The sequence below is a fragment of the Lycorma delicatula genome, chromosome 10, assembly GCF_047948215.1.
Source record: "Lycorma delicatula isolate Av1 chromosome 10, ASM4794821v1, whole genome shotgun sequence".
NCBI classification, from domain to species: domain Eukaryota; kingdom Metazoa; phylum Arthropoda; class Insecta; order Hemiptera; family Fulgoridae; genus Lycorma; species Lycorma delicatula.
In genome coordinates this window covers 31,455,144-31,475,667 of record NC_134464.1, presented here as the reverse complement: position 1 = coordinate 31,475,667, position 20,524 = coordinate 31,455,144, and the positions used below count along the sequence as shown (strand labels likewise).

The 20,524-nt window shown below is 29.3% G+C and overlaps 1 protein-coding gene across 2 annotated transcripts in view; it reads left to right on the top strand.

The window, feature by feature from the left end:
* The window catches only part of LOC142331205 (interference hedgehog-like), a 354,772-nt gene that overhangs the window by 28,907 nt on the left and 305,341 nt on the right, over positions 1-20,524 (top strand). The gene's annotated exons all lie outside the window — the stretch shown is intronic.

Here is a 20,524-nt window from a genome sequence, read left to right as displayed (position 1 = left end):
TACAATTGTTGTGTAATTTCCTGTTTTTTTAAGAAAAAAATTGTTTTTACAAAACCAAAAATAACTTTTTTTAATGTAAACATTTGTCAACATTAAAAAAGTACTTTTCTGAGAAAGGTTATAATGTACAACCTTTAAATAAAATGAAAATTCGAATTTTTAAAATCTTATTTTGTTTTATTCAACTTATACCATTTTGTTCAGAATTAAATTCTCTACAAGCTTTTTTTTTTAATTTTTACGTGTTTATTTCCCATTTAACAAAGATTATTGTATGTTAAACATAAAAAAAAGTTTTTTACCCCAATGTTTTGGTTTTTACCTCAGATTTAAAAAAAAAAAACTACGACAAATACAGTTCTGGAACTTGCTTTATTCGATTTTTTAGGGAAAACAATAATAATTCACTATTTCTCCCCTTTATAATTAACGTTTTAAAAATTTCAGTACGACCTATTTCACCGGGGTAACTGATATCCGAGCAAAATCTTTTTCTAGCCGTAACTTGCTACATTGAAGCATTTTAGAACATATGTTTATATGAACGTTTCCCAATATTTTCGCAGGTAGAATAGGTAATGAAATTCCCGGGAGAAATTCTTAATACACCTGTATTTATATATATAGGTGGGTGTGTGTATGTGTATGAGAGAGAGAGAGATAGAGCGAAGTAATAAGGTGCCATGAACCGGACATGAATTACAAATAATTTACAATAATGACGTAACCATCCATAATAGTAAAGCACCTTATGCCAGGCTTACTAGAAAAAGAGTATATGAAAGCATTATTACGTAAGGCTGTGTGACTAAGCATAAGTTATATATATATATATTTTTTTTTTTAACTCATAAAATCAACTGAAATATATTTTTTTTTTTTAATGTTTATAAGCGTAAGTATAATTTGAGGATATCCTTAAATGTGTTATTTTATTTATAAATGATTTTCTAGTGAAAAAGAAAACTTAGTTTTAAAAAAGATATTGGAGGACATTTTAAAAAACATTTCCTTTGTTATTATTTTATATGTATTATAGGGGGGTTTATTATATGCTTTATGTTTATTGTTTATTTCTAACTAATTTACACCTAACTAAAAAGTGTAAGGATATATGATTACACCTTGCACGTTTGTTTTTTGTTTATTCTCCCTTCATTGTTTAAAAAAAATGAAGGCAGAATAATGAGGAATAATTTTCACTTTGTGTTATTAGTTTTTTCTTCTTTGTTTATTTCCTTTCAATTATCAACCTTTGTTTTTGTTAGATGTTTTGACCTTTCAAAATAGTTTTCTTTCCCTTCAACTAACAATTATTAAAATTAGGTATAACAGAAAAGTATTGTTAGATAGACAAAAGTGACATCGTTATAAAACAGGTATCCTAATTATGTCGGGTAGGAAAATAGAATTGATTATTGTTACTTTTTTCAGTTCTTAAAAAAATCGAGTCGGTTGTAAGATAACTAAAGATAAATTTTAATTTTACAGGTAATGAGATCGGCATATCGGTTTGTTAAAGAGTGAGTGAGATAGCCAATGAAAAAAAGAAGGAATAGTAATTTTTTTTTGCTAGAATGAATGATCCCAAATTTAGAAAGGAAAAAGGCGGCGTAGTCGCGTGGACAAAGGGTATGTCATTATATTGAACAGTAAATCTTGCCAAACTGTGATTTTTTTTTTAGGTCATCACGGAACAAAGATAAATGAAGTTCTCTGTTTTGTATGTGTGTGCGTCGCTTGCGCGCGGGTTTGGAGAGGAGTGCGCACGGGTGTGTGAGAGAGAGAAAGTGCGAGTGAGTGAGGAAGTTTAAAAGGGAGCCAGATGCCCAGAGTTTTTAGATTCTTATAGACGAGTTACCTTTCAGAAGACAAGATTGTATCTTCTGACCAGATTGAACCTATCTATACCCGATTTCATATACTTTTATTAATTGTAAATATTCGTCCAATGTTATTAGTATTAAACTATAGTATTATTCGATTAAGATCATAATAAGGAATATTATTGCTTAAAAAATATGTGAAAGACACCACTTGAGTTCCTTGTACCAATTAAATTACATATGCACATTTTCTAAAATGAAAAGTACATAAAATTTTATTTCATTAATAACTTCTGATATTTTTTTTCATATTTTTTTTATCGAGTTATTATTTATCGTAAAAACCTTTTTATAATCTGAGGGTAATAATTATTAACAAATCAATATATTTAAATTTAAAAAAAAGTTAAATAAAGGAGATGAGGTCTGATTCGAATCGATGTGTCTTCCCCTTTTAATTTTTAAATATTTCATTAATTAAAATTTTATTTGGTTATAACTCTGGAACCAATGAAAATAAGTACCGCTTTTGATATATCGTTTAAAAGCTCTCTCAATAAGTGCTTCTGCGGTTAAGAAAAAGTCCAAAATTCAGATGTTTTTGTATTTTGGGTTTTTTTTGGTCCAGTCGATTGCAGTCAAAAGGGGAGGGGTACAACTAGATTTTACAACAGTCCTAAATCCATAAATTCCAACATCCTACGGCTAATCGTTTTTGAGTTATGCGAGATACATACGTACGTACAGAAGTCACGCCAAAACTAGTCAAAATGGATTCAGGGATGGTCAAAGTGAATATTTCCGTTGAAATCTGAAAACCGAAATTTTTCGCGATCACAATACTTCCTTTAGTTCGTACAAGGAAGTAAAATGAGTATAAATTTTCCAGTCTTGATTAATTTGTATGATTATTTGGGTGACCATTTTACAAGAAAAGTAACTCATCTATTTTCTTTGTAATTTTTTCACGTTATTAGTCATTTTGTAAAAAAAAAACAGTTTTTAAAAATAGAAAGCATTTGACTTCTTTCAGAGTAATTGTTTATATATTTTTATTTTTAGACCTTATTTTAAATCATAATCAATTTGTAAATAGTGTTATAAAATCCGTATTAATAGTAATATGGTGGGGGTAATTTTCCCCTCCCCTGCTGATAGGGTACGCAATTTTATTTCATTATCGAAAATTTTCTTCAAAAAACAAAAGTAAAATTTTTTGCTCAATTTTAGAAATACCCTTTTTTTATTACTTTTTAGAATTTATTGGAAAAAAGTATAAATAATGTCCCGATTAAGTTTTTCATTTTCTCCTCCAAATATTAAGCTTTTTTTCGACCTGCAGTTTTCCGATTCTATTTTTGTTTGTCAAGTTGTGATTATTTGAATCAATAATGGTTATTTTTATTTCCTGGCATCATATAAAACTAGATCATATAAGACAATTTGTTGGTAAAATTTTCGGGTCGATATATCCAGTGGGTGGGGTAGATAGTTTTTTGGAGTCAATTTTTTCAAAATTTTGCTAACATAACCCCACTTTTATGTTAAGTTAAGTACATGAGTACATGCTTATATTAATAGTTTTAAAGAAATTTTGTTTCAGAATTCCCCCTTCCCCTGAAACCGAAAAAATGTTTTTTTTTTTTAATTTTTGCATATTATTTTACCGAATTTTTTTACGTTTTCTTATGCAAAGTAACTGTGCAAATGGCAAAAAAAAAAAAAAATACTTTGGGGGCAATATTAGGGATGGAGACACCAATCAAAATTTAAAAATGTCAATTTTTTTAATATTTTTTTTTAAACTTATTTTTTGGTTTATTTTCATGTATCATTACTTTTCCACTACATAAAAATAAATAAATAATGTGAGGAAAGTATTACAACTTTTTTCAGCTTTTAAAAGTTAAAAAATATGGTCCGCTTCCTTTTAAATGTAAAAGAAAATAAGGGATTGTAGGACGGCTACATGCTGACTCCTGCCAGGGAAATGAACACTCATCATTTTATCTTCCTACTTTTCTATCATTCAACGCTTCCTCCGCTTTGTCTACTGTATTTATCTTATTTTAATCTCTTACCGTCTTCTACCCACCTTGATATCTCTGACCAGGATTTATATCAATTTCTTTTTTTAATTATTTCGTTTAAATTTTACTTATGTTAAAATATTCTTTCTAACGGTAAAAATATAGTTCAAATTTCATAAAACTGTATGAACCGTTTTGGAAATTATAGGTTTGAAATTTTACTAGAGGCGTTACCTTTTAAGTTACTCGGTTACCTGAATATTACGTTAGTCAATTCACTTATGCGATGCAGCTTATTTTTTTGCAGATCTTGTTGATTCATGACCCTCCCTCTTAGTAAAAAATACAATTTTTCCGTTGAAAAATTCCGGCAGAATGCATACCATTTAATTTTCGATACCCTTTTATTAAAATTTTACTGAAAAGGGGTGATAATTTTTTTAAAAACCCTCCATAAAGGGATGAGGGCATAATAAACATTTTTATCATTTTTGGATTCAAGAGGACATTTTTGTTTTATTAAATGATTCAATTACATTAGTATGTCACTTCGGTTATGTATTTTGAAAATTTCATTCAGAAATAGAGAATATCCTCCGTTTAGGGGCACATAACCTCGATTAGTTACACATTCTGTAGTGTACAGCACTGCAGACCTAACTACTGTGGCGTAATGCCGAATATTACCCATCCATGATAACCAATTGTTATTAAATAATTTTTTTTTTAAAGGCCGTAAAATTAAGACCTTTTTTAGATTAATTTTGTTTTTTTTTTGTTCATTCGTCGGTTATCATTTTTCTCATCTTCAGACTGAATTTACCAATTTTTATGAAATTGAAATTTTGCACGATGTCTTTTGAATATGAATTATTGATACTATTTAATTTTTTTTTTTTTACAACTTGTCAACGAGATGGGGAGATATGATCATCATGAAACCTATATATCAAACTATATTCAAGGAGTTGAATGATTTTTTTTTTTATACAATTATTTATTTGCATATTTACATACTTTTTTTACACCGATCTCCGTGGCGAAGTGGTAGCGTCTCAGCCTTTCATATCTTCATGTTTCGGGTTCGAATCGCGGTGAGGTATGGCATTTTTAATACGCTGAAAAATTCCAAAAAAAAAAAATCGTTTAATTTTTACCAGATTTTTTCCTGTTATATCAAATCAATGGTTTTGTATAATGTTTTATAAAGAAAATCAATTGTTTATCGCAATAAAATTGAGTTTTACTTTATCGCGTTTGCTATAAAAACAAATTGTTTGTACATTTTAGATATGCGTTTATTCTAAATTTATAAATTATATGTTTGAGTTTTACGTATAATTGTAAAACTCAAACATATAACATCGTTTTCTTAAATCGTAAGCATTAAATTTTTTTTAATATTATTTAATCGTAAAATAAATAATATAATCAAAAAATTATATGCAAATCTAAAATAATCATTTTTATGTTTAGAAAAAATTAAATTCATTCGTAACGCCTGATTTTAATAATATTTTATAACTATAAAATAATGTAAGAATATATGTTTAATTGTATCAGTCGTAATTATTCAGTTATTATTTTTACAGTAACAATGTTTTGTATCCAGTAATGTATTGCCTTGTTTTTATACTGTACTTTTAATTTTAAATGGAATAAGTAAGCGGTCAGGAGAGACTTGTGAACATTTAGTAACAAATGCTACGCATTGATGAACGATCTTCGTCCATCAATCGATTTATAAAAAGAAGCTTTTTCATTCAACTCGGCTTGTTTATTAAGTAATATTACACATTATATTCTTTTATAATTTGTCTTTTGATAATTTCGTAACATTTAAATATTTTTTCCCTTTTTTTTTCTTTCGTCGCTGGTCCACGTTTAACAGTTAATTCTCGGCTGATCTCCTTTTCTTCCAATTCTCCTACATTTTCACGCTATGTTGTTCCTTTTGTTTTATTGCGACCATTTTTTATTGCTACATTCTCTAGTTCCTTCCTAAAAAACTTCATAAACTTGGATCTTCTTCCTTCTTTCTTTTCCTGTTTAGCCTCCGGTAACTACCGTTTAGATATTACTTCACAGGATGAATGAGGATGATATGTATGAGTGTAAATGAAGTGTAGTCTTGTACATTCTCAGTTCGACCGTTCCTGAGATGTGTGGTTAATTGAAACCCAACCACCAAAGTACACCGGTATCCACGATCTAGTATTCAAATCCGATACATTTAGGATCTTCTTCCTAAATGTATCTATCTGTCCCTTATTTCTGTTTGATTTATCCCTGCAATCACGAGATCTTCTTAGTGTTCCTTTTACCTTTCTTCTCGAAAATCCTTTTCGTAAATCTGTTTTCATCCATTCTAGCCAAGTACGCGTAGAAGGCTATTTTTCGAATGGCGTCTGTGAATCTGTCTGTATGGAGATAGAACTTTCGTTATTTCGGAGCCTCCACCCCTCATCAGTTTTTCGTGGTCTGAGTATCTTTCTTAATATTTTTCTTACAGCCAACTCCAATTATTCAGTCTTTCCCCCTGATTATAGTCACACATTCTGTAGTATACAGCACTGCAGGCTTAACAACTGTGGCATAATGTTGAATATTTCCCATAGTTGATAACATCTTTTTATTAAATAATTTTTTTGTAAAGGCCGTAAAATTAAGACCTTTTTTAAAATTGAATGGTTAACTGCCTTCTGCAATTTATTTACTTTTCGCTTTATTTGCCTCTATCTAATTCATTTAGTTGCATTACTTCACCAAGTTATTTGAATTTCCCTGTTTTCCTAATCTTTCCAAGGTTTGTTACTCAGTTTTATCGATTGATATCCTTAGATCTGTTTTTTCAGCCGTCTCCTTCAAAATGTTTTATAGTTCCTTTGCCGTTTTTATATCCTCAGTCAGGATTGCAAGTTCGTCTGCAAAAGCGATACATTCTATCTTCAGCATATCCTATTCTAATATTCTTCACTCGCAGATTTTCTTCCATTCCCTAATGACCTTTTTGAAGCCCACGTTGAAAAGAAATGGAGATATGCCATTTCCTTGCCTTCCAATGTCTGAATACTGAACGGCTGCGAAATTTCTCCTATGACCTTGTTTTTAATATTCTTCCTTTTAGGGTTAGCCTTACAAGTTCAATGTTTTCTCATCTGCACTAAATTTTGTTGGTATGTTGAACAATGATGTTCTGTCAATGGAATCAAGTGCCTTCATGAAATTCTTAAAGACGGTCACTCTATTCTTGCTTGAAACATTATATTTTCTAATTACCGATTGCAGGTTAAAAATCTCTTCGGCTCAAGATCTACTTTTCCTAAATTCCTCTTGATATTCTCCTATACATGGGTCCATTTGTTTTTCTAGTCTGGTGAGCAAGGCTTTCGAAACTATCTTGTGTGTGTAACAGGTAACACTGAAATTCCGCGTTAGTTACTGACATCCTTCTCGTCTCCTTTTTTATGAATTGGATAAATTAAAGCAACCTTACATTCCTCTGGTAATTCCACCTTCTCCCATATCCCCATGGTAACTTTCTAAGTATTTGAACAGTATTTTGCATCTGCATTCTTCCACGTTTCAGCCTTAATGCAATCTTCTCTACAAGCTTTATTATTTTTCAAATCTTTAATAATTTATTTAATTTCTCTCACATCGATGATACCGAGTCCGGATGTTGCCGTTCTAGTAATATTTCTGGGAATCGCTCTCTTGTTTCCTCACAATTGAGTTCGACTTCAAAATATTGCACCATAATTTTTACAATTGTTTTGTGGCAGGTTGTGTTGAAATTTAGGATCTTAATTTCTCTTTCATTTTTTCGAATCTATCTACAATTTCTTTGTTGTTTAGCGTTAGGGTTTCCACTGTGTTTAAGGGTTCTGGTTTTAATTATTTTACAGTGTCTAATCTTTCAGTTTCATGATAATGACTTTTTGTTATGTATGTTTTTTGTTAATTGAAATACTAGTTCCATTTTCTTATGTTTTATATTCTATTATTTTCTTTTCCAGCGCGTTCTAGCTGATCGATTTGCCTATATATTTAGTCCTTCTATTGTCTGATTATTAACATATACGTTTTTGGGTATAATTAAAAAAAAAAAAAAACGAAATTAAACCATTGTGATACTGTTGACTGTTTAATGCTTTTGGATGATATAATTGTGTTACAGGAAAGTAACATTTTAAGATAATTTGCATAGAGGGCTGTTTAAACTTCTTGAAATAGCCGGACAGTATGGAGTGAATTTTTCTGTATGTAAAACGGAGGCTATGTAAAAGGAACCTATTAGAAGTAAAATAATATTTATATGACAGATTATTGGAACAGATCTACTACACGATATCTTGGTTGTGATATTTCTTACCAGTATGACCGTGATATATATAATTTGATTAATTGATTTCAGTTCGTGTGTGGGACGAATCATAGAGATTTGAAAAATCTTACGAGCAAGGATATCCGGCTACAATTTTATATACCAATGGCAATGCCCACTCTCTAGTACGGGAACGAGACATGATCCATGTGTCGTTCTCGGTTACAGAGAGATTATAATAAAATCCAGTCGGCAGGGAATGAAATTCCTACGTCGTACGCTTGGGTATACAAGAGAATATCGATTAAGGAATACTGAAATAGAGCGAATATAGGAATCTTTGCGATTTAGCAAAAAAGATTACACGGAATATCGCCATCTTGATGGAATGTAGGAGAATAGGTTGCGTTAATCTCTGTACCAGATGGAATGAAATCTTTGGGATGCCCTAGGAAAAAATGGAGCGATTTTTAGAGATCGAAACAGGCAGAAATACCATGAAAGGAACAAGAAGAAGTTTTTTGTTAAGTTTTTAGTATTTCGAAGATATTGGGTTTTATTTTGGTTGGCTGTTTCTTTAATTTGAATTTTTCTGCTTCGGACCAATTTTTAGTAAATGCCTAGGCAGTTGCATTTTAGTCTTTTTGTTCCTATTTTATTCCCGTTATTTTCTTTTAGGTTTTAATTCCATTCTCTTGATTACCTTTTCTAGTGAGCAATTGTGTAATTTATCACCTCTTTTTCATTAGAAATGGTTCTTATAATTATCTCTTAAAATTTTACTTAAGAATATGTGTCCTTTTTGGAAGTCTTGTTTATATTTCTAGTTTTGTTATCTAGGCCTAATTATTTTAGTTTTGATATTAGAGAAGTTTTGTCAGCGGAGTCATATGATTTTTGAAAATCAATGAATGTCATTACATATATTTTCTTTGCAAGTTTACAATAATTTATTAATATTTTTAAGACTGAACTTTTGTTCGGTACATGATCTACTTTTCCTAAAACCATCATGATATTCAACAAGTTGGGAATGTATTTGTGGTTTTACTAGATTTGTTCATGCTTTTCAAAGTATTTTATTTGTTATTTTTAGTAGTGAAATTTTCCCAAAATTATTTAGGTCTGGTTTTTTTTTTATCTTTTTTTGTGGAGTGGATGTATTCAGTTTGTTAATTTTTTTTTCCTTTATTTCTTTGTAGTTAAGTAGTGAATATTAAGCACTGATGTTGGCTTTTTTCCAAAGTTCTGTTACTGTTAGATTTTATTGCTACCTTTATTATACTGTATCTTATTTATTAGAATATTTAGATTAAGTATATTATTTGCGGTATAATAATATATTTTATCGTACGTTTTGATGTGAATTATTCAATTATGAAATTCTTCGTAATTATTTTGACTTATATTTCCTTCTCACGATGGTCAGTTACCTTTATTCTACCTTCTTTATTTTATTTTTCTGTTCTATGTTTTTTTTTTACATTAATATATTATATGTATGAACACTGTATTCTTCATGATTGTTATTAAACATTTTAATAGTGATGGTAAGATACTTGTAGGTTGTGTATTATGTTTGATAACCGCAAATACTGTGTTGCAGTGTTTTGCGTTCGTTACGCTTTTATTTTTTCTTCTTTACATCATGATTATTTGAAAGAAAATGGTATATGCTCATTCTTTTTGTGGTTGTTTTTATATCATCCCTTTTACCACAAGTTTTACTTGTTTCTCTCTCTTTTATTTATTTCATCATACTTTTTTTTTGTCTTAGTTTTAAATTCAATTATCATTTTCATTTTAATCATTTTTTTTCTAACGTAAAAATCATACAATTATTATTATTTTTCATTCGATTTAAATCTTGGTTTTACACTGCCGTTTCGGGGTTACCGGTTTAATAATTTATGTATATAAAATCAGCAATTTTGTTGGATATAAGGATAGATAATATACAGCGTGAACATAAATTATTCAACGAATTTTAGGGATTAATAAGAAAGTGAATAAAGCAGTATAACGCGCGTTGTGTTTTTTTTTCAAACATTAGTGTAGGTACTAGAGTTGCTGATGACTTTGAATGAACACGATGTAACGACAGGAGGGATCGTCATTCGAGCAATGTATATCGTGCAGCAGAAAGTAATGTGCGTACTATGATTTCATGAACCGAATCGGTTGTTAGTATTTGTCTAGGTTTTCGTTTAGAGTGCGGCCGTGATCCTCCCAATAAAAACTAGTAAACCTTGATATTAGTTCCGGTAGTTTAAGGATACAGGAAATGTGGTACACAGAAAAGGTGCTGGAAGATCTCCCGTGCCGAGAAATTTGTGAATCGAGTAAAAGAAATTACTCGGTGAAATCCGGGTAAATCCACTCGTCGGGCGAGTTAAAACTGGGAATACTGCAATAGACAGTCGTGAAGATTCTACGTAAGGCATAAAACTTCATGGATACAAGATTAAACCGGTGCATGCGATTGAAGATTTTGATAAATTAACCTGTGGACAATCTTGATATAGTGAACGAATATAATGCTTTTTTTTTAGGTAATCTTCTCTCTTCTTAAATCAGCTGATTTGGAAGTCGAGAGTTACAGCGTTCAAGTCCTAGTAAAGTCAGTTATTTTTACACGGATTTGAATACTAGATCGTGGATATCGTTGTTCTTTGGTAGTTGGGTTTCAATTAACCACACATCTTAGGAATGGTCGACCTGAGACTGTACAAGACTACACTTCATTTACACTCATACATATCATCCTCATTCATCCTCTGAATTATTATCTGAACGGTAATTACCGGAGGTTAAACAGAAAAAAGAAATGTTCGTCATCAGGTATACTTCTGAAATTCATCGCCACCAGGCTGAAAGAACAGGAATCGTGTAGATATATCATACTAACCCACCGGGTTGGTCTAGTGGTGAACGCGTCTTCACAAATCAGCTGATTTCGAAGTCGAGATTTCCAACGTTCAAATCCTAGTAAAGGCAGTAACACTTTAATACGGATTTGAATACTAGATCGTGGATATCGGTGTTCTTTGGTGGCTGGGTTTCAATTAACCACACATCTTAGGAATGGTCGACCTGAGACTGTACAAGACTACACTTCATTTACACTCATACATATCTTCCTCATTCATCCTCTGAAGTATTATCTAAACGGTAATTATCGGAGGCTAAACAGGAAAAAGAAAGGTAATCTTCTCTGATGAAGCTACCTTTCATGTTTCTGGTCACGTTAACCGTCTTAATTATTGAATTTAGTGAGAATCCTCATTCCGTTCGACTAACACAACGTGATGGCTCGAAAATTAATGTTTGGTATGCGTTGACTGCTTATGAAATGAACGGATTATTCTTCTCCGCCGATCCAACGGTTACTAGCACTGGTTATGTAGACATGTTACAGGAATATGCAGGTCCACAAATTATGCATCGGCACTCAATGTTTACTTCCAACAATATGGTGCACCACCTATTTGGGGTTTACATATTAAGGACTACCTATATGAACAATTTCCTCAACATTGGATTGGCCGTGATGGACCAATTTTTTGGCTCCTCGATTCGTTGATGTTACGCTACTCGATTTCTTTCTTTGGGGGTTTGTTACAGATAGGGTGTACTCAACGAAGGTTGTCAACATTATTGAAATAAGAAGAAGAATCGAAGGTGTAATTAATGGCAGAACTCTAGATATTCTTCGTAATATGTGGCATAAAATTGAATATAAGTTAGCCATTTTAAGGACCACATAATGTGCTCATGTGGAACTTGTTTGAGATTAATAAGTGTTAACAAACTGTTTGAAATGCCCTGTTGAACAATAAAGCAGGAGTGTTAAGTATATTGTTTGCTATTTTTTTTATTAACACGTGAAATGCTCTGATTAATATATGATCACCGTCTGTGTATTTATATATATTGTTTAACATATATATGTGTGTGTGTTAAACAAAAGTATTATTAATAAAACCAAATAAATCCTTAATGAAATTATTTGCCGTAACTTTAGATTTAATAATGTAAAGTAATATGGAAATCGAGAAAATTAAAAAAAATAACATTTTGTGTTTTAAAAAATCGTTGTTTAAAAAATAATGCTTTATCTAAAATTTGGAATTTCTATTCAGATTTTTGATTTGATTTTTAGAAATAATTCTAAAATTTAAAAAATGTCATATTTTCAAAAAATATGCATTAGTAAATATATGACTTTTGAATATATTAAATGTAAAATCAAATGAAGTACTTTAGTTTTCCAGTAACGAATTATTTGTGTATAACCTGATATTTTTGTTTGTTGGGATAGAATCAGAAGTTGCTGGATTTGACTTGAAATGTAAAACCACATTAGTTCCTATTCTTCAACATGATTATCCCATGCAAACTTGGAAAAGTACGGTTTCAAATAGTTACTAATTTTGTAGTAATACCAATATTCTAATTCAAGAAAGCTTATCAAGACCAGTAAAATGGAAGTGATTCAGTTTTTTAAATGATAGCTTGAATGATACTTTCTTTATTGCGAACATCATTACTCTTAGAGAAAGCAAATCTAATTTGGACGTTTTAAAATGTTAACTGCTTTTCCTTTATTGTTGAGTAATGTATTTTATTAAAAATAATTAGTGGAACGATTTTATGTAATTTTTTCAATTTGTTGACTGACAAAGCCAATATTAATTGGTTAATATATCACTGTTTTTACATTAACAGAATTTCTTCATTAATTGTAAAATAATTTCTGTTTATTTTTTTTTACTTCTACGTACGATGTAAAGAAAGTATTATGATTGCGAAAAATTTCGGTTTTCAGATTTCAACGGAAATATCCATTTTGGCTAGTTTCGGCGTGACATCTCCACGTATCTCGCATAACTCAAAAACGATTAGCTGTAGGATGTCAAAATTTTGAATTTAGGACTGTTGTAACACCTAGTTGTTCCATTTAATTGCAATCGACTGAACCAAAAGTGTCCAAAAAAGCCCAAAATTCCCAAACATTTGGATTTTGAACTTTTTCTTATCTGCAATAATAAGCCCTCTTTGAGAGCTTTTCAACGATATATCATAAGTGGTACTTACTTTCATTGGTTCCAGAGTTGTAGACAAATAATATTATAATTAATGAAATAAATATTGGATCTTACAAGGGAAGACATATCGGTTCGAATCAGACTTCATCTCCTTTTTTTAATATTTAAATTTATTTTTTTTAAATTTAAATATATTGATTTATTAATAATTATTAACCCGTGATTGTAAAAAATATTTACAAAAAAAAATAATTATTCAATAATAGAAAAAAAAAACGAAAATAATCAGAAGTTATTAGTGAAATAAATGTTATGTTTTTTAAAAAATGTGTATATGTAATTTAAAAGGCATTATTACACATGTGTATTTGTGATAGATTTAGTGAAACGTCTGATTATTTAATATTAATTGAAAATTATAATTTATAATCGTATTTTTGGATTTTTCTAGTTTAATTTCTGTGTAATTTTATTTAATTATTCTGGAAAATCTGTTTAATTTTATCTATATTAAAGTTAACTACAAAGTGACTGAAAAATAGACCCTCACAAGAACAACATATACACTGAGGCGTACATGGACGATCTTTCAATAAATTGTAAAAAATTCTTATCTTTAAGAGTTCATTACTCTTCTGATATTGTCGGACAATATTCTCCCTAAGTCGGAGTTGATTATCATTTCGTTTATTTGTTTTTTGTTGTCGATTATTTAATCGCTGTTTGGTTTGATATAATTCTTGTGATCTTAATTTGTGTACACGTTTTCTAGTTCTCAGATTTTCTCTCTTTATATTCATCATCATCCTGTATTAATCTTTTTATTCTTTCCTTGGTTTTATAATTTTCTTCCTTTTTATAATTATGATCTCTTAATTTTTTTATTCTTCCTTGGTTCTTAAAATTTTCTTCCTCTTCATATTCATCTTCGTGTCGTTTTTTGAGATATATTTCTTCATGTTAAATTTATTTTCCTATATGATTGTTTATTTTTCATTTTTGATTATTCTCCAAATAACCCAATAATAAAAACTGAATATTTTACAACGTAAGGTCAAAATTAACATTTGTAACCGGTATACAGGAGTTTACTAAATGGAATAGTTTAATTATTATTTTTATTTATACGATACACCAGAAATCTAAAACTTTTGTTAATCATCAGCTCAAGTAAATACGAATAATACTGATCTAGTAATACAAGAGTAATAAAGGGACTTTTACTCTCTCTCCTAATATTTCATTAAAGATTGTTGAATTAATAATTGTATAAATATTTGATGTTAATAAAAATTAATATTTCAGCAATTTTATAACCGTCCACTTTATTAAAGAATTGGAGCATTGTACCTCACTTTCAAATGAATTAAGTTTAAATGAAGTGCAGCTAAAAATGTGTATATGTAATTTAATAGGCGTACAAGGACGTCTTGTGGTGTCTACATCAGATTTTTCAATTGAGTATAAGAGTAATATTATTGGTATCTGGGTAAAAAATGAAATCTCCTCCAAAGTTTTTTTACAATTCCTAGATTTTTTTGTAGAATACTCTGTTCCTAACAGGAGAGTTCTTCTGTTTAAAAAAAAGAAGAAATTGTAATCTTAGTAACAAAATTATGTTTTTAGTTGATACTTTTAAACGCCTCAGGGTTGGCCAAGATTGTTCTTATACGAAATCTGTAAATTTTTTGGGGTGATTCTTTAATTTGTGTCGGAAAAGTAATTTTTTGTAGTACTTATATATACATATTTATTGATTTTCCCCTAGTTAAATCAAAATATTTAATAAACAATGTTCTGCTCCTAAATGATAAAAAGTCCAGATTTCTCGAGGCCAGCACTCGATTAGTTGTTTGCTATGTTCGGGTTTTTCATTTTACCCGAAAGTGATTTTTTTTTAAAGAAAATCATTACCTCATTTTATCAATATATATTTGCCTGTTTTTGGTATTCCTGGCGTAAGTCATCTTTAGGTTTACACACAGAATGATGAAACTTACAAAGCCAGTTTATCATATCCTTTATACAGAGTGTCCAATATAAAACGCAACCCAACCTTATATTGGTAGGCATTGAAATAATAAAAAGGCATGTGTAAATGTAAATGTAATTTTTATTATTACCATCCATTACCTTACATTTAGAGTAAATGTTGGAAGTGGCCGCCATCTTCTTGAATACAAGCCTCAATTCTTTTTACAGCGTTTCTTGCAACTTTTTTCAAAGTTTGTGGCTGGATATTTAATACAGCTTGTTCAATATTGACTTTCAATCGTTCAAGTGTTCGTGGTTTGTTGCTGTAGGCTTTTCCTTTGAGGTAACCCCATTACAAAAAAAACCGCCGCAGTCAAATCTGGAGATCTTGGTGGCCACAAGCCTCGACCGATAACACGATTACCAAATAATTCCTCGACGAAATCAGAAGTTGAAACTGGGTAGTGCGATGTCCCACTGTCATGTTGTAGCCAGCAGTGTCTGTCTTCCTCTTCCAAGAGTGCAATGAACTGAAACAAAATATCCTGATATCGTTCTGCATTAATGGTGTACTCGAAAAAATAGGACCGATTATTTTCTTCCGCGATATCGCGCACCACACGCCCAACTTCTGCGGGTGTAATTGTTTTTCGTGATAAACGTGGGGATTTTCAGCGCTCCAAATTCTACTGTTTTGGCTGTTTACGTAGCCATCCAAATGAAACCGTGCTTCATCTGTGAAAAATAACGAATCCATAACATTAATTCCCTCACGCAGAAATAGACGGAACCGTTGACAATATTGTAGCCGTTTTTCTTTGTCGGGCTGAAGAAGTCGATGACAAAATGAGCAAAAAAGTTAATATCAACATAAGTCCTATTTTGCTTTCTTTTCTTCTGGACGCCATTTTGTGTTTCTCAACAAAAAAAATTATTTCTCAGGAACGGGTGAACCTACTGTAATTAAATTTGGAAAATATAAGACTAGCATTTAGGTATACAAAATAAAAAATTTTGAAAATGTCACCTTTTAAAAAGTATTCCGCCAAAATGGCGGTCATCCTAATTTTTTAATCTTCAATATTTTTGTAATTATTTGTTTGATCAAATTTTTACTTATTAAAAAATTTATTAAGCATTTTATTTTGAACATAATGACATCTCGTATGTAAAAATCCGGTGATAAGCAATCGAGTTATTGGAGACAAAATTAACCCGGCAGTACGCTTGCGCACCATTATGAAAGCTGATAATTTTTATTAATTTAATTTTATTATTCATTGTTAATAGTTTATAAAAACTAGTGGAGGAAATAAAAAGAGGTAAAGAATTATCAGCTGGCATTACAACGCACAAGCGTACTGCCGGGTTAATTGTTTGCAATAACTTGATTGTTTGTCAACGGATTTCTACAAATAAGGTGTCATTTTATTCAAAAGAAAATGCTTAATAAATTTTATAATAAGTAAAGGTTTGATCAAACAAATAATTTCTTAGATAATGAAGATTAAAAAATTGAGGTGGCCGCCATTTTGAAATATTTTTTACTCTTCTAATTATTTTTTTCTTTTACCTTAAAAAAATAATGATACTATCAGATACAACGTAGAATATATTCCACTGCACAATAATAGAGAAAAATAAATAAATTCCAATCGCCGTAGCGGAGTGGTATTATCTAAGCCTTTCGCCCGGTGGTCTGAATTCGAATCCCGGTTAAGCATGGCAGTTTTCAAAAACTGCCATAAGTTACAAAATTTCCATTTCGATTCTCACGGACAAATTTCAACCTTATATAGTGAATTAATCCAAAAAAATAAAAAGTACCATATTTTTTAAAATGAAAGTTTTATAAGTTTTTCTGATTGTTATTCTTTCAACAAATGGTTTTGAATTAAAAAAAAAATTAAAAAAATGTTTTCTAAACGTGAAATTAAGTGAAAACAGTTTTCAGTCTTTTTCGAAATGATCGGGCGTAAGTTTTAATATTTATATAATAGTTTTTCTTACTTTTTTAAAAATCAAATTCTAGAATTTTTTTTATAGTTAGTTAAGAAAATAAATAATCTCGTGTTAGGGAAAAGTAATTTTAAATTTACCTTTGAGAGAAAACTGAATTATATATAATTAAAGCATTATATATGCGTAGAAATATATATATATATATATCCAACTTATTTTTTATTTATAATTACAGATATTTGTGGATCAAAATGGAAAACAAAATCAATGAAACGTTTAATGCGTATTTTTGTCATTTTTATGACAAATAGAAACATTTCGTATTATACTTTTTCTTGTAGTATATATCGTTTTTTTCTGTCATAAAAATTAGTAATGGATTTAAATATATATATATATATATATTTGTTCACATTCTATCCATCAAGCAGGCCGTTGACTTTAGTCGTGTTTAACACGTTACGAATATCTGTACTACTTTACCACATAAAAAACTATATGGGTTACGAAGACATTAACTTGGTTGGCCTTTTCTACTCTATTGTAAAATAATTTATTGGTCGTTATACGTTTATGTCAGTTCGTAAATTGTGAAGTTGGTGGTCATATGAGCCTTTTCATTTTAAATTATTTTTATATAATTATAGTAAGAAATAAAAAAAATATATATTTCACGCATATAGTTTTGGTCTGTTGTGCGTTTGATGAGGAGTGGACGACATAAAAATCTTATTTTATTATTTTTTTGTAGTTTTATTATTATAAATGAATTTATACTTAATCTAAAAATGCTACGGTGTTCACTCCTCTACTCCTTAATATTAGTTATGCTAAATCTTTACTATAATATATTTTTAACTGGAATTTTCTTTTTAGAGAAAAGTGCCTGGTTTTACACCCTATAAATGTAGAGAATGTTTTCACCAGAGAAATATATAGTCATATATATATATATAGCCTTCTTATTGTATTTATGCAAAAAAAAAGAAAATAACGAATCGAGCGGCATATTTGGGTATGATTAAGTGACTTCGACTCGGTTCCTCCTTTCTGCTTTCATTAATCTTTGTTAGGTAAAAAAAAATCTTAATGTTTTATCTTTGTCTTCTTTTGTACACTTAACGATTATTATCGGGTGAATTTCTATTATTTTGCCATTTAATTGAAAAGAACCGTACAAAAAGAGCTTCTTTCCCTTTATTTGATACAGTGAGCAAGACACGCGTGAAATAACGTATTCCTTTTTCATTTCAATGAAAAAAGAAATTACCTCGCATTTCCGATGGTGGCACTTCAATCACCGGTACGAAAACAGAGTATCCAGGCTCTGATAGTGAAAATTTGATGGAAGAAAACACAAAACCGCCCCATTTTTCATGTTCCGTAATAAGCCTGGGATAAGATGTTTCTTATTTTTCAGGTTGGTTGAATCATTTTTGGGAGTGACTTGTGTACAACCGTTAAAATTATGGTATTTATCATATATACATATTTAAATAAAATTGGCTTAAAAATAAATAAATTTCTATTTGTTAAACTCTGTCTCAGATTTAACTGGAAGAGAACTCAGTTAAGTGGAAGATTTAACTGGAGAGACTGTCTCAGAAACTGGAAGAGTTGAATACCATTTTATTCCATTTTTTTTTTTTTAATTTGGTTTTATTTTATTCTATATAAAAATGTTTAGTTGTATTTAAAATATATACAGAATGATTTAAAAGGACGTCCATATTAAAAAAAAGAGCGTTATAAATGCAAAAGGCAAGATATCAGTCTGGTTAAAATGAGAAAAGACGGATTGGAAGATGTATTATATCTTCTACCGAGTGAAAGCTAAGGTTGTTGGATTTCGGGAATGCGTATTATTTATTTTTTTTTTTTTTTTTATAAAAGTTTTCCAATTAATTTTATTTCGAAGAAATATCAAAATAATATCAAGTTATTTATTATTATCGGATAACAAGTTAAATAGTAATGAAAAATATTATTTTAAATCTTCAAACCGTATATGTCATAGTCGTGCCATTTTCCATTTTATAAAAAAAAATTACTTTTGTTTCTGTATTCTTCATTATACATTATTTCTCCGTATTTTAATTTTGTAATCTGTAAATAACCTTTTGTTTATATAAAAGTATATAACGATATTCATTTTTCATTAATTCTTTATATTTTTACTTTCCTCTAGATCATAGCTCTAGAGCAATGCAAGAAGAAGGAGGAGAGTATGGTGATCACCAAAAATGTTTTTTTAATTTCTCGAAATTTTATAACCCACAGACCCTAAAAAATAAAAAAAGTGGGTTAATTTTCTTAGGTACGTATGTAAATGTGTTGGCGTTTTGGAAGCTTAATAACTTTTGACTGGATAAATCTAAAAATTTTGATGAAATTTTGTATAGATTCATGTTTATAGGTAATTTGTTGATAAAAGTTTTGGGGTCAAGTTACTCAAAATTCTGGAAAGATAACCACAACTTATATAACGTTCAGAAAATGAATGCATGTTTATCTTATAATTAAAAAAAAAATTTTTCCCAAATTTCAACCGCCCCAAAAATCAAAAAAAGTTATCTTTTTATTTATTGAATATTTTTTTAATTGAATTGTGTTCTTTTTTTGTCCTCCTAGGTATAGTACTTACCCCCAAAAAATTCTTTACGTACATTCGATCAAAGTTTTAAAATATATACATCTTTTTTTAATTTTTCAGAACTTTTTTTGTTTATTTAAATTTTAAATAATAAAATTACTTCAACATTTAACTCCCCCTCACCACTAAAAAATAAATCTTAGGTAATTTTTTCATATATTTTTACACTATATAAGAATAAATATACAACGTCAGGAAAGTATTACAAATTTGTTTTCAGGATTTTTATTTTTTAAACAATACAAGTATTGTAAAGTAATTTTTTTTTTTTTGAAAAAACAATTAATTTAAAATTGTAATTTTTTGTACTGGTATTTTTAGGGAATAAATAAATACTGGTAGGAATTGAGAACGTATTTTTTTTAAATCGGTTAAATGTTCAGTTTTGTAATTTGACCCTGGAAGTGATTCCCGGTTGGTCTTAAGTTAATTTTGTAGATTTTTATTTTTTTTTTATTTAAATTATTTAGATTTTTAGGATCATAAAATTTTTTGTAGTTTTTTATTATTTTTTTTCTTAGTTAAAATATTTTTAATTCTATTTAGATGCGATATTTTTTAATTAAGATTATAGTATAACATTTTGTCTTTTTTTTTTTTTTTTTTTTTTTTTTTTTTTTTTTAAATGGGAACGCTGTATTAAAAATATTTTGTTTATTTTAAAAAAAAAATTATAAACAGCTGATGTGTAACATACCGGACAT